Here is a 12,733-nt window from a genome sequence, read left to right as displayed (position 1 = left end):
GTTTTCTGGACTGTGCGTTGCTTGCAAACACTGAGCAGATGCACAACAAGATGCACCGATAAAGCTAACAGCTTTCCCCCCTTTTCCTGTGTGAATTCCCGGCCCCTCATTTGCTCAGCCTAGCGATTGAGGGACTGATTAAAATCCCATTGAAATCCATGGAAACTCCTAATGGATTTCGGTGGGCTTTGGATCAGGTCCTAAAACAGCTTGATAAGAAAGAGCAACCAACCCTAGCCTAGCCCTTTTCTCCCCTTAGTTAATTTCACTTTCTCTGTCTCCGTTTGCGAGGTGTCCTTGGATATAGGATCTCTTTGGAACTTCTCGGCTAGGGCAAGAGAAACAATAGGAACATGCTCTTCTCGTAAAGAACATTTCAAACAGCTCTGTTCCTAGCCCACAGGAACATGGGATTTTAATTTACCCACTTGCTTTGGCGTTTGAAAATCTACTGCAGCAATCAGGAGAGCAGTAGCTTTGATTAAAAATCCTAAAGGCAAATCTCGTGTGTTTTTCTTTTCCCCCTTCCACAAGCACAAAGAAGATTCGGCGCATGAAATAATGATGAGTGAGAGTTCAAAGCAATCCCAGAAAGCAGTTTTGAGAGGATATTTTCTAATGCAATCCCAGCCCTTAACTATTCTCTCTCTTTCGTGGGCTTTTGCCAGTGCAACACAACAAAGATAATCGAGCAAGGCATGCTTCTTTTCTTCTCTCCAGAAACATTAGTCAATATGTCTTAGCAATTACCTTAGAAGTCAGGACTTAAATAAATACAATTAAATAAATACTTTTAAAATCTGGTCTAGAATAGATCCCTTTAGCTCATTGCCAACCCAACTTGGTTAGGGCAGCTGCCCCTCCTACAATTTTTGTCTGATTTACAGCACTTCTGACACCGACCTAGGTGAATTATTCACATGGGAGTTTCCTTAGGCTCTGGGGAACCAGAAAAGGCATACACCCCCCAATTACATTTGCACTGTTAATAAACAGGCACCTGAAATGTTCTGTACATTCACAGTGCTCTTTATTAGTCACAAATTGAAGTTTGCTGTTAACACTGTGATCCAACATTAAGGTAGTTAATATTTTACATTTATATCACAACTTCCATCCATGTGCTACTTTCCAAACACTAATTAAGCCTCACAGCACCCATAGGAGTCAGACAAGTATATTTTCTCCTACACATTTTCATGTGGTAAAAGCACTGCAGCACCCACAGTATTGCAAAACACAAGACTGAAGAGAGATCATTAGATGCTGGAAAGCATAAGGTCCACATTCAGTAGGCATTCCCACTCCCAGCTGACCTAGTAAACATTACCCATTTTATAGGTAGGAGCACTGAAGGAAGAATGGCATGTCCTTGTCAAAAATGGTTTGCTTTTTTGTTTGTTCTTTTAAAATTTTCTCCAAAATTTTCATGAAAATTTTGAAAATTTTCTGAATTTTTGACAAAAACAAAAATCAAAACAATACCAAAGGTTTTTTTTTCCAGTTTCTCAGAACTTGTTCTTTCCTCTTTTCTTATGCCCTCCTCCACCCTTTCCCTTTGACCAGGGAAAAAAGGGGAAAGGAGGACACGTGGAGAGGAAAGGGGAAACAATACTGAAAAATAGAACATGGGATTTTGGGGTTTTCATTGTTCTGATTAAAAAGTTAAAAATGTGGAAAAAAGTTTTCTGAAAAAGGCCACCTTTCACTTTAAAAACAGTTTCAGATGAAAAATTCCAACCAGCTCTTGTCTTGTCTCCCCACCCTCTGCCCTGATAGAAAAGACTATCTTCCCTTGCATACAACAGGAGACCCAGACATGCTCAAGCCTAGGTGTTGGCTACTCACATGGAAAGAATGTATTTTGCAAGAGCCCCAGGCCTGACCTATATTTAGGGAATTTGCACAGACCCCGCAGTTGATGTGCTGCACTGGTACAAAGCAAAGTTTAATCAGTGCAGCTTTCTTTGCCATGTTACCAGCGTAAACTGCACAACTGTAAACCCCAATTTGTGCCAGTGCCTCACATCTACTTAGGGGAAATGTGATGGGACAGTCTGGCCCTTAGGGGCAATAGTTCCTAGTGATCAGCCTAGCCAGCTATGTGGCATGGCCTCCTAAGGGTTTGAAAGGTCCCATATATCTACATAGATATAGATCAATATAACTGTAAGGACCTAAGGGCTATAGATAGAGAGGAAGCAGTCCTGCGAATGAGTACTGCTTGGAAGGAAATCCTGTTGCTATATCTTTAAGGGCCTGGGGCCAGTAGCATTACAGAGGGCCAGGATCCCCGCTCACACAACCAACTGGGAATGAACTTGGAGAAGAGGACCAGTATAAAGCTTCCTTCCTTCCTCAGAGCTGGGTAGACCTAGAAGATAACAGCGGGGAAAGGCTGGCTTGCATGCTGAAGCCTGATGGCTAATAAAGGAAAAGGCTGACTGAGGGAGAACCTGGCATCAGGGCCGGCTCCAGGCACCAGCTGAGCAAGCTGGTGCTTGGGGCGGCAGACTGTTCTAGGCGGCATTCCGCCCAATCCTAGGGTGGCACGGCCGCTTTTTTTTGTTTTGTTCTTGTTCCGCTCTGGCCGCCCTGTAGGGGGTGGTGGCACAGAGAACCAGAGCGCCCTGCAGGGCAGTCCTCTTCCTTCCCTCCCCACCGACCGGAGCGGAGCCCTGGCGGCAGGAGGCAGCGCAGCGGGAGGGGCCGCGTGGCAGCGCCTCTGATGTAGCCCTGGCTGCCCCCTTTTCTCTCTCTCTCCTGCCCGCTCCCTCCCCCTTCCCCCCCAGCTGGTCCCCCTGCACCCGCGCTCTGGACGCCCTGTTTTTTTTTTTTTTGCCTGGGGCAGCCAAAAAGCCAGAGCCGGCCCTGCTGGCATGGCAAAGACCCCTCAGCTGGATAACCCACAACTCAGCTCCAGAAAGGAGAACTGAGGGCTCCTACTTAAAAAGAACCAGAAACCCACTTTGAAGGGGGTGACTCCTGGTTAAAAAGAGAGTGTGGGACAAACTAATATAGTCCCATTCCAAAGGCAAGAGCTGGAGATTCCTGGTTAAGGAAGGACTGAAAAGGAGTAACCCAGAGAAGGAACTGGAAAGGGTCCCAGAAGGAAAGACTCTTTCCAGGTGCAGAAAAGAAGAGTATCCTGAGACTGCTAGTTGGACTGAGCCTGAGATGATGAATATCCCTGGGTGTATCTGAGTAAGGTCCTACTTATGCTTATGATTGTTGTTAATGGGTGGCCTTTGATGGAAAAGTCTGTCTAGACTTGTTTATAACCTGAGTGAAGGGAAACTGAAGCAGGGCTGGGGTGACGTCCATGCCACCACCATAGACTACATCAGTTACACCAATGTAAATTTCCTTACTGTAGACAAGGCCTCACATACTGCAGTGAAAGGTAGAGTATAAATACCTAGCCTGATAGAAAACACTGTGTCCATATTTGATTATGGAAATTGCTCTAAATAGAGCTGGTCTGTGTCTCATCTAAAACCAGATAATCAATATTTCAAGCAAGATAACCCATTCATAAAATGTTTTCACTTTTTTCCTGCCAGACTTCCAAGGATTTTATACAGAAAAAAATGCTTAATGGCTTTTTTTATATAACCTACTCTGTATTGTGACACATTAAGCTCCCTTTTGATATGCAGAAGAGCATTTGTGACTTCAAGAGGAAGGGCATTCACTATTAACTGACATGCTATCCATATTATATAGTGTTTTGTTATTACTCCATTTAGTTCATCTTCACAAGCAAATATGAATCATTACTACAGTAAGGGTGACACCTCTAATTACATATATACTCCCAATAAAATGCAATACATTTCTAAAATCTTTTACAAATATTGATTTTAGGAAAATACTATTTTTGTTTAAATTCAAAAGGAGGTGATGGAGGATGACAAAAGAAAGGAGGAGGATAGGCATCCTTCATCCACACACAGTTAGAGTTATCAACATAACCGCAGTTACTGCTTTACCTACACTGTAATTTACCAGACTACTGGTGTTCAATGATTTCAGTGGGAGCTGCTGTGAGCTCAGATTTTCAGAAACGGGTGGCTCTTAGGTAGTCAACATGCCATTTGTTTAGAGGCCTACACATGGACTTAGAATCCATCCATTTCTGCAAATCTCTTCATTGGCGTTACTCCTGATGTATGCTGCTGTAAGTAACAGGAGAATCAGGCCCTAAACTTTCTGTTATGTCCTCTGAGCCTGATCTCATAATGATGTAAATCAGGAATTACTATAGTCAGAAAAGCAGTTACACTGGTGTAAAACCAATATAAAGTGAAATCAGAATCGGACCCTTAAAGTCAGTCTTTCCAGATAGGGTGAAGGCTCAGACTCCCCTCTGAGTTTGATTCTAATTTCTTTTTCGATTGATTTTGCATTGGTGTAACTCTATTTACTTCAGCTGAGTTACTTTCTGATTTACACTGGTGTAAGGTAAGAAACAGACCTTCTGTTTGTCTTAGAATTGCCTCTGCCTTTAAAAATTATATCCATCCAGTCAAAACAAATATACTACATCCACCCACATCCTAGAATGTCAAAGCTGTAGATTTCACATGCTTTTTAATAAAAACATTAGGATACTAGACTAGTAAACTTCAAAACTACAGACTCTAACTAGGCTTTGGGAGGAAAAGAGACTTTTCTGGCTTGAGGAGAGAAAGCAGTATGAGGCGTACATGGATAATTACTCACTACCTCACAGAATGAAACATTCTCAGCTGGTGGAAATCAGTGTAATTCCACTGAGGTCAATGGAACTATGCCAATGTACAGCAGCTGAGAACCTGGCCTGCTATTTGCTACAAAGTATTTCCTGTGTCATATGACAGTATATTTATCATGAGATGACAGACATTTTTACCACTTAGCAGCTATATATTATAACACATTCGCAATCCATTGCATTACATGTAGCTATACAATTTGTACAGAGTTTTTGTTGTTGTTAGTTTGAATACACATTCTAGTCCAGGGAAAAGTCCCCAAGTAAATGACACTTACAAGGGGTTGAGTGCCTCCTGCAGGATACAGCTATTGTGGAGTCATTCAAGCTGTGGGTACTGAGCACATCAGTGGACAAGTTTGTTTATACATTTTACCAGCCAAGCCAAGCATATAGATTACTACACTGTTGTGCCAAAGATTTACAAATCAGGATGTGGAAGAAGCCGCTGCTTGAGCCACGTTTATATCAGTTTTGTTTGTTTGTGGGTAACTTGTTTTTCATGCCTTGGCTGTCAAAAAAGGAAGAAGGCAGTTGAAGCATTAGCCTTTTCCACATGCTGTTGTTATGCTAAAAGCTGGGTGGCTTTCTTTGATCTATATGGGCTGTCACAGAACTCATTCAGCTGATGGGCATGTTAGCACCTTCCATTCAGGTCAAATGAGAGAACAATGACCCTTTGTGGCTGAAACAATGGAGTCCACCACCCAAAGACTAGATTGATTACAAATGCAGGGACTGGGGATTGTCTTGCTTGTAACCGTCTTTCTGTGTGTTGGTAAAAAAGAGGCAAGCAGAAACCAGGAGACAGCAAGAGAAGCATTTGTAGTGTGGCCTTGAGAGAAAACCAGGAGAGAGCATTTTGGGCAGAGTTCTGGCTTGAAAGGCAAGTGTAGAATTGTGAGCAACCTGCCTCCTTTTGTTTGATCCTACTGTGTTCAGAGAAACAGGACTTTATGTATATTCTTTGGAAATCAACAGAATTGCATCAGAAAAATATCTACCGGTATCATCAATTTCTCCTCCTAATGAAAACAACCCACGAGACCTTGGATACTGGCTAATTGCTCAGGCCAAAAGGGATAACACTCTTTTGAATCACAGCTTGGGTACATGGCAGTGCAGAAAACTCTAAGGCAGCCCAAAAAGGTACAGGAGTTGCACAACCGGAGGATAAACAATTCTGGCTTCTTCTATTTTGCCAAATGAGGTATTTCCAATAGGATGGAAATAACGGTCTCTTTTTGGGAGACATAATTCTTGTGTCTCAAGCTGCTTGGTGACAGCTGACCTGGCAGGATGAATCACATACTGTGCAACTTCCATTTAGCACTTTCCATGTTTACTTTCTTTTTCTTATCCAAATTATATTGCAGATGTTCTTTGTACTTCAGACACCTGAGCAGATTGATTGTCTGCTTGAAAGGAGAGTCTCTCTCTCTCTTTCTCTCTAGTTTGTGAATGTCAGATAAGCAATGAATATTAATACTTTCTGTGCAACAATGTTAGCATGTCATTAATTTTGGCTCAAATAGTTCACAGAATCCTTTTGGTAAGGAACAGACATCTAGTCCATCTCTCTGTGGCAGGATTAATTTAATTGTTCTTAAACCTTTTTTAATTAATGAGTGTCAGGACTAACCTTGAATATGTGCACTGACAGCAATTCCACAGCCTCCTTTGGCAGCTGGCTCCATTGAAAAACTGTTCCTATTTTCATTGTTTCTCTCTCAATATTTACCGTAATCCCATAACTTCTGTCCTCATTGACTGAAGGAATAACTAATCCCTAATTTCTTATTAGCATCTTTTGATGGATAGGTTGATTATTAACGTATATTACCTCATTCCTCATCTTTTCTTTGGATTGGTGATGCCCAGTGCCCAGAATAACCTTTCCTCATAACTTTTATTTTCCAAAGCTTTGATCAGTTTTGTTGCTCTCTGAATTCTTTCCAATTTGTCTGTGTTTTTAAAAATGAGGTACCCAAAACTAATTGTTCTGCTTCAAGTGAGCTCTATGTAGTAACAAGTAAAGCAAAATAATTACTCTTGTCTACTCCTGATTCTCCTGTTAAATGTCATATTGGGTTCTATTGCTTTCTTTTATGACCAAATCATATTGTTGACTCATGTTTATTTATCATCCATACAAAACTCAGATCCTTCTTTGGTATTTCCTAGCCAGTACGGCCACTATTTGAACTACTTCCACCAAGGCCATTAATAAAGCCATTAATACAAAATAGACAAGGTGATTACATATCACACCTGATTCTGATCTCACTTGCACAAGGTCATAATGGTGTTAAACCTGTGGATAAGAGATCTGGCACCATGGATCAGATCATCCTCTCTATTACACCAGTTTTATCCTAGTATAATTTAATTGGCTTCATTGGAGTTACATTGATGCAATGGAACGTAACCACAGTTTGGATGTGTTCATTTTTCAGTTCAGTGAGGTTATTGAAGTGAATGCTTTATTTAATTTATTTATTTATATTGCTGTGGCACCTATGGGCCCCTTTGTGCTTTAGGTTAAGTAAAAGAGTAGCAAGAAGAAAGAGAGGGGAGGCTTGGAAGAAGGAGTGGGAGTAGGAAAAAAGAGTGGAAGGGTAGAGCATGGCCATCCCGGGAGAAATGATATAGATGGTCTTCAGCAGATGAGATTTTTAGGCTAAGGTCTGAAATTTTGTAGAAGTTCCCAGGAGGAGAATATCATCCAGGTTCTTGCTTCTAGGCAGAATAATCTCCTCTATAACAAAGCTGAGGAAATCTCCTGCTTACCTTGACTTTATCGATTTAAATCTTGTCTCTGGTTTCTCAAGACTATATTGTATTAATTGAATTGTAACCCTTCCTGGCTTCATAACAGCCCTAAATTTGATTAGCGCATTCTCCCCTTTAAGTTGTTTAAGTATCTGGGTCCAGAATAATTACCTCTCTAATCTGACAGTGAACCATTTGTATTGCAGTAGTGCTCAGAGCCCCCAAGATCAGGGCTTCATTGTGACAGACACTGTACAAACACATAGCAAGAAAACATCCCTGCCCCAGAGCTTACAATCTAAATAGACATGACAAAGGGTGAGAGGGGAGACAGGCGCACAGACAAGTGAAGTGATCTACTTAAGGTTGCAAAGCAGGACACTGGTAGAGCCAGGAACAGAAGGCAGATCTCCTAACTTCCCTCTAATGCCCTTAACCCCAGACCACATTGCCATTAATAATTATTCTCAGTGTTTGGTTTTCAGTAGCTAATTGTATTCTCCTTTCATAGTAGATTCTTTTTGCTGTTTTCCTGAGAGACTGTGCAGTGGAACCATATTAAGTGTCTTGCTATCATTAAGACACACTAAATCTGCTACACTGATTTTCATTCAGTAAGGCCCTGATCCTGCAAGCTACTTCAACAGGGGTTGATCCATGTCTCTGACTTTAATGGGGCTGTGTGTGAGCACAAGGGTCTACCTGTGTGGATCAGTTTGCAGGGCTGAGGGGCAGCTTTAGTGCCAAAACCTGACTACTGGGGGGAAAGAGCTATATGGCGTGGAAGGGATGAAATTATCATTGAAATTACAGTGCAATGTATGAGCCTCTCCAAAGCTACTACTGCATGAACTGTCCATCAAACAACAAATACATTTGTGGTGTAAAAAAAAAATAAAAAATATCAGCCTCTGCACAAAGGACTAAACTCACTGAATTATTGCTTGAAAGTAAATTAACCAAGCAGTTGTAATTATTAGTCAGTACACTGCTCAGATGTATGGATATTTCTACTCTGTCCCTCCACTGTCCACAGTGGCAGATTTAGAATTAGTGGAGCCCTGTGCTCAGCTTCATTTTTTTGGGCCCCCTCTCGGGACCCAGCTAAGAAAAAGAACTTTTTCTCTTATCTCCCCCATCCCTGTTTTTCATTCACTTTTTCTTCATCCTCCTACTGTATTATAAGTAATAGGAAGTAAATGAAAATAAAGTGAGGTACCTTGATTGTTTTTGTAGTTTAACTCCCCCCCCCCCCCACTTGAAAATTGCTAAGAGTCTTAGCGGATCACATAATGATCTTTCCAAATATTGTTTGTACTGTTAGCTAACTATTGTAAAGTTCTTTGGATAAGAGCGCTTTATATAAAAAAAAAAAAAAAAGTAAAAAAACATTGGGGTCCAGGGTCTGGCCAGGAGTTAGGATGTGGAAGGGGGCTCAGGGCTGGAGCAGAGAGTTGGGGTGTGGAGCACTTACCTGGGGCAACTTCTGTTTGGTGTGAGGGGTGCAGGTGGGGATGAGGGGGTGGTATAGGAGCTCCCGTTTGGTGCTCAGAGCGGAGGTGTGGGTGGGGTTGTGTGTGTGTGGGGGGGGGTGCAGGAGCGAGGGGAGGGGCTGGTGTGTGTGTAGGGGGCAGTGACGGGGGGCTCGGGGCTGGGGCACTCCCAGTCGCAGCCGCTGGGTTCCCTTACCTTCTTGGCTGGTGGACATGTCCCTTCCCCGCCGCCACTGCTCCTGTTCGCTGCCAAAGGGAGCTGTGGCAGCAGCAGCACGTGAGAGCTGAGCCCCCCTGGCCTTTATCCAAGGTCCGCCAGCAGCAGTACACACCAGGGATTGCACCTGTGCTGCCTGGCGTCTAGAGGAGCAGGGCAGCAGGACAGGCGCGGACAAACGCCCCACCAGGGGAGCGCGCCCCCAGCCAGGCCCTCACCAGCCTGCCTCACCTGGCTGCCAGCACCAACCAGCAGCAGGAGCCTGGCTCACCGGCTGGGAGAGCGCACTGCACGCTGTGCCTCCAGCATGGCTCTTAAATGGCTCCCTCCCTGCTCTCCCCCATAGCTTCTGACCCTGCAGCAGTTGGGGGGCCCCGTGCCAGGGAACTGTGTGTTTCATTGTAAATCTACCTCTGACTGACCAATAACTGATCTGTAACTTTGCATACATTTTTAAACATTTTATCATTGTATTGTGTTGACAAACAGCAACACTACGTGTCCTATTTGATAATTTGAACAGTAAATGAGTGTCTGACAAATGTGCAAACTAATGTGACATTGTTTATAAATGTTAATATTGTCAATCTTACTTTTCCATTATACAAAAGGGCAGTGTAAGGATTGTGAGGTTTTTTTTTCCTTTCCATTGTTTTGTGCTGCAGTGAATAGTAATTACAGCAATGTTAATTATTTCATAGGTAAAAGTTTTAAATACAACATTACATTAATATGGTTTGTGAGCAATTTACCTTATAAACAAATTTCATACTGAGTAAATGAAAGCTAAAACTTGGACTGGAGGTACATTGTGTTATCTTGTTAGTGGGTGTGTTGTGTCATAGAATCATAGATTATAGGACTGGAAGGGACCTCGAGAGGTCATCGAGTCCAGTCCCCTGCCCGCATGGCAGGACCAAATACTGTCTAGACCATCCCTGATAGACATTTATCTAACCTACTCTTAAATATCTCCAGAGACGGAGATTCCACAACCTCCCTAGGCAATTTATTCCAGTGTTTAACCACCCTGACAGTTAGGAACTTTTTCCTAATGTCCAACCTAGACCTCCCTTGCTGCAGTTTAAACCCATTGTTTCTGGTTCTATCCTTAGAGGCTAAGGTGAACAAGTTCTCTCCCTCCTCCTCATGACACCCTTTTAGATACCTGTAAACTGCTATCATGTCCCCTCTCAGTCTTCTCTTCTCCAAACTAAACAAACCCAGTTCTTTCAGCCTTCCTTCATAGGTCATGTTCTCAAGACCTTTAATCATTCTTGTTGCTTAAAGGTCTTGAGAACATGACCTATGAAGGAAGGCTGAAAGAACTGGGTTTGTTCCACTGGAGGATTTTGTGTGGCATTCTAGTAAAATTTAGCACATACATTACTTTATCAACATTAAGTCCCAGATACTCAAAGGTATTCAGATGCTTAACTCTCATTCATTTAAATGGGAGTTAGGCCCAGATCCTCAAAAGGTATCATGATACTTATATAGGTCTGTTGGTAGAGCCAGCTTCTGTGAGTGACTTCTGCTCACAATGATCATCACATCATTAGGCAGAGGACCAGGCTGTGGATGAGAAGTATTCTTTGGGACATATTCCAAATATAGCTGAGTGTCTTACATCTTCAAGTTTGTCCTTGTATTCACACAGCCTTTTGCTGCAGAACTGGGGCCTGTGCATAGGTGCCAGCCAAATTTTAAAAATATTTTGCTAGGGTTAATTATCTAAATAAAGTGGGACTTGGATGGCTTTAGTCCCCATTCTGTTCTCCACAGCTCGCTCCTCACTCCCTCCACTGGAGGATTTTGTGTGGCATTCTAGTAAAATTTAGCACATACATTACTTTATCAACATTAAGTCCCAGATACTCAAAGGTATTCAGATGCTTAACTCTCATTCATTTAAATGGGAGTTAGGCCCAGATCCTCAAAAGGTATTAGGAAACTAACTTCTTAATTGCGGCTGGAGAATCTGAAGCAGAAAGGTTCATTGATTTGATCAAGGGCACAGAGGGAATCAGTGTCAGCACTGGATTTAGAATGCAGGAACCCTTTGCATTCAGTCACATAGCTGTGTTCCTAGTATTTCCTTCTCATGCTACTGAACTGTCCCTCCTGTGAGCAGAGGTTGTGCTGACTGCCCAGCAGAGTGGCTGAGCTGCAGGCAACTGATTAGGAAGGAATATGTGTCAGCCCCAGGGCCATCACAAGCAGTCTGAGCAGCACAGCCATTCCCCTCCCTGCCCCACCCACAAACTGATCTATGGTGCTTCCAGAAATCAAGGAACCTGTGTGGTCAGGATTTTCACAAGCCTCAAAGGCCAGTCATACATGGCTGAATGGAACACCAAATAATCTGTGATTTTTAAGAAAAATCAGTACCAAACTTGTAAACTGAGTCATCAGTGATAATTTCTGGGCTATTTGCATGAGGAAAAGGATGACAATGATACTTAAAAACAACAAAACTGCAATTCTTCTTTATATTTTTAAATCCAACTATTTATAAAAATCTTAGTTTAGTCAAATAATCTGTATATCTAAGTTCTTATACCACACCCATCACTATTATCTGAATGCTCTGTTCCAAGACTAGCTAAATGTAGATGCTAGGAAATTAAGAGAATGGTGTTTAAGATTGCCTTCTATATAACATTTTTGAAAACACTTATGTTTTTTTAAAAATATGAAAGTAAAAACATTTTCAGCGGAAAATGAAACAAAAAAATTGTTTTTGATCAGGTAAATTAAAAGCCTAAGCAATCTTACACTTAGAATGCAAGGGGAAAGACGGCTTCTGTGTTGCAGTCACGTTCCTTTTATTATTGGCCTTTGTTCCAAGAACAGCAGGCAGCTGATAAAATGCTTGGAGCTTCCAATCATCCTCCTGTTATTAGCTTGATGAGTGTTCCATTTTTATCTCTATATTGTAATTTAGTGTCACAGAATTTCCGGTCTATTTTTTAGCTGAATTATGCCATAATTGTTATGAGATACATAAAAAGGCTTTTGATTATACCATAACATTATGAATTATTGTTTCATATAGCGACACACTGTGCTCAGTGCTAGTGTGCATACCTGAGCTTTAGCAGACACTTTACCTTTGATTGCTTTGCACTGCTGTGCTGCCAAGAAACATTCATTTAAAAATTAAAAAAAAAAAAGAAAATATAGTTCCTAGCCTATTATTCTAAAACAAACAGTTATTAATAAATCTACTTTATTAACTTCCTTTTCAGGCTATGATGGAAGAAAGTTGTGTAATATTACAGCAGCTATGTAGAGCAAGTGAATGGCATATGAAGGACTGACATGCTAATCAGCATTGTTGTAGAAACATTTTTCAGGAGCACGGATGGGTGAACTTTTCCATCTAAGAGTTCCAGGCTGCAGGAGATGGGTGAACCTCAAGATTTTCTAGCTGTTTTGGGGGTGTTTTGAACCTTAGGTTATTGTTTTTGAGCGTGGTTCACCTGTCATATA

Source organism: Chrysemys picta, chromosome 6 (assembly GCF_011386835.1).
Source record: "Chrysemys picta bellii isolate R12L10 chromosome 6, ASM1138683v2, whole genome shotgun sequence".
NCBI classification, from domain to species: Eukaryota; Metazoa; Chordata; order Testudines; family Emydidae; genus Chrysemys; species Chrysemys picta.
Note: the sequence above shows the minus strand (reverse complement) of the source record.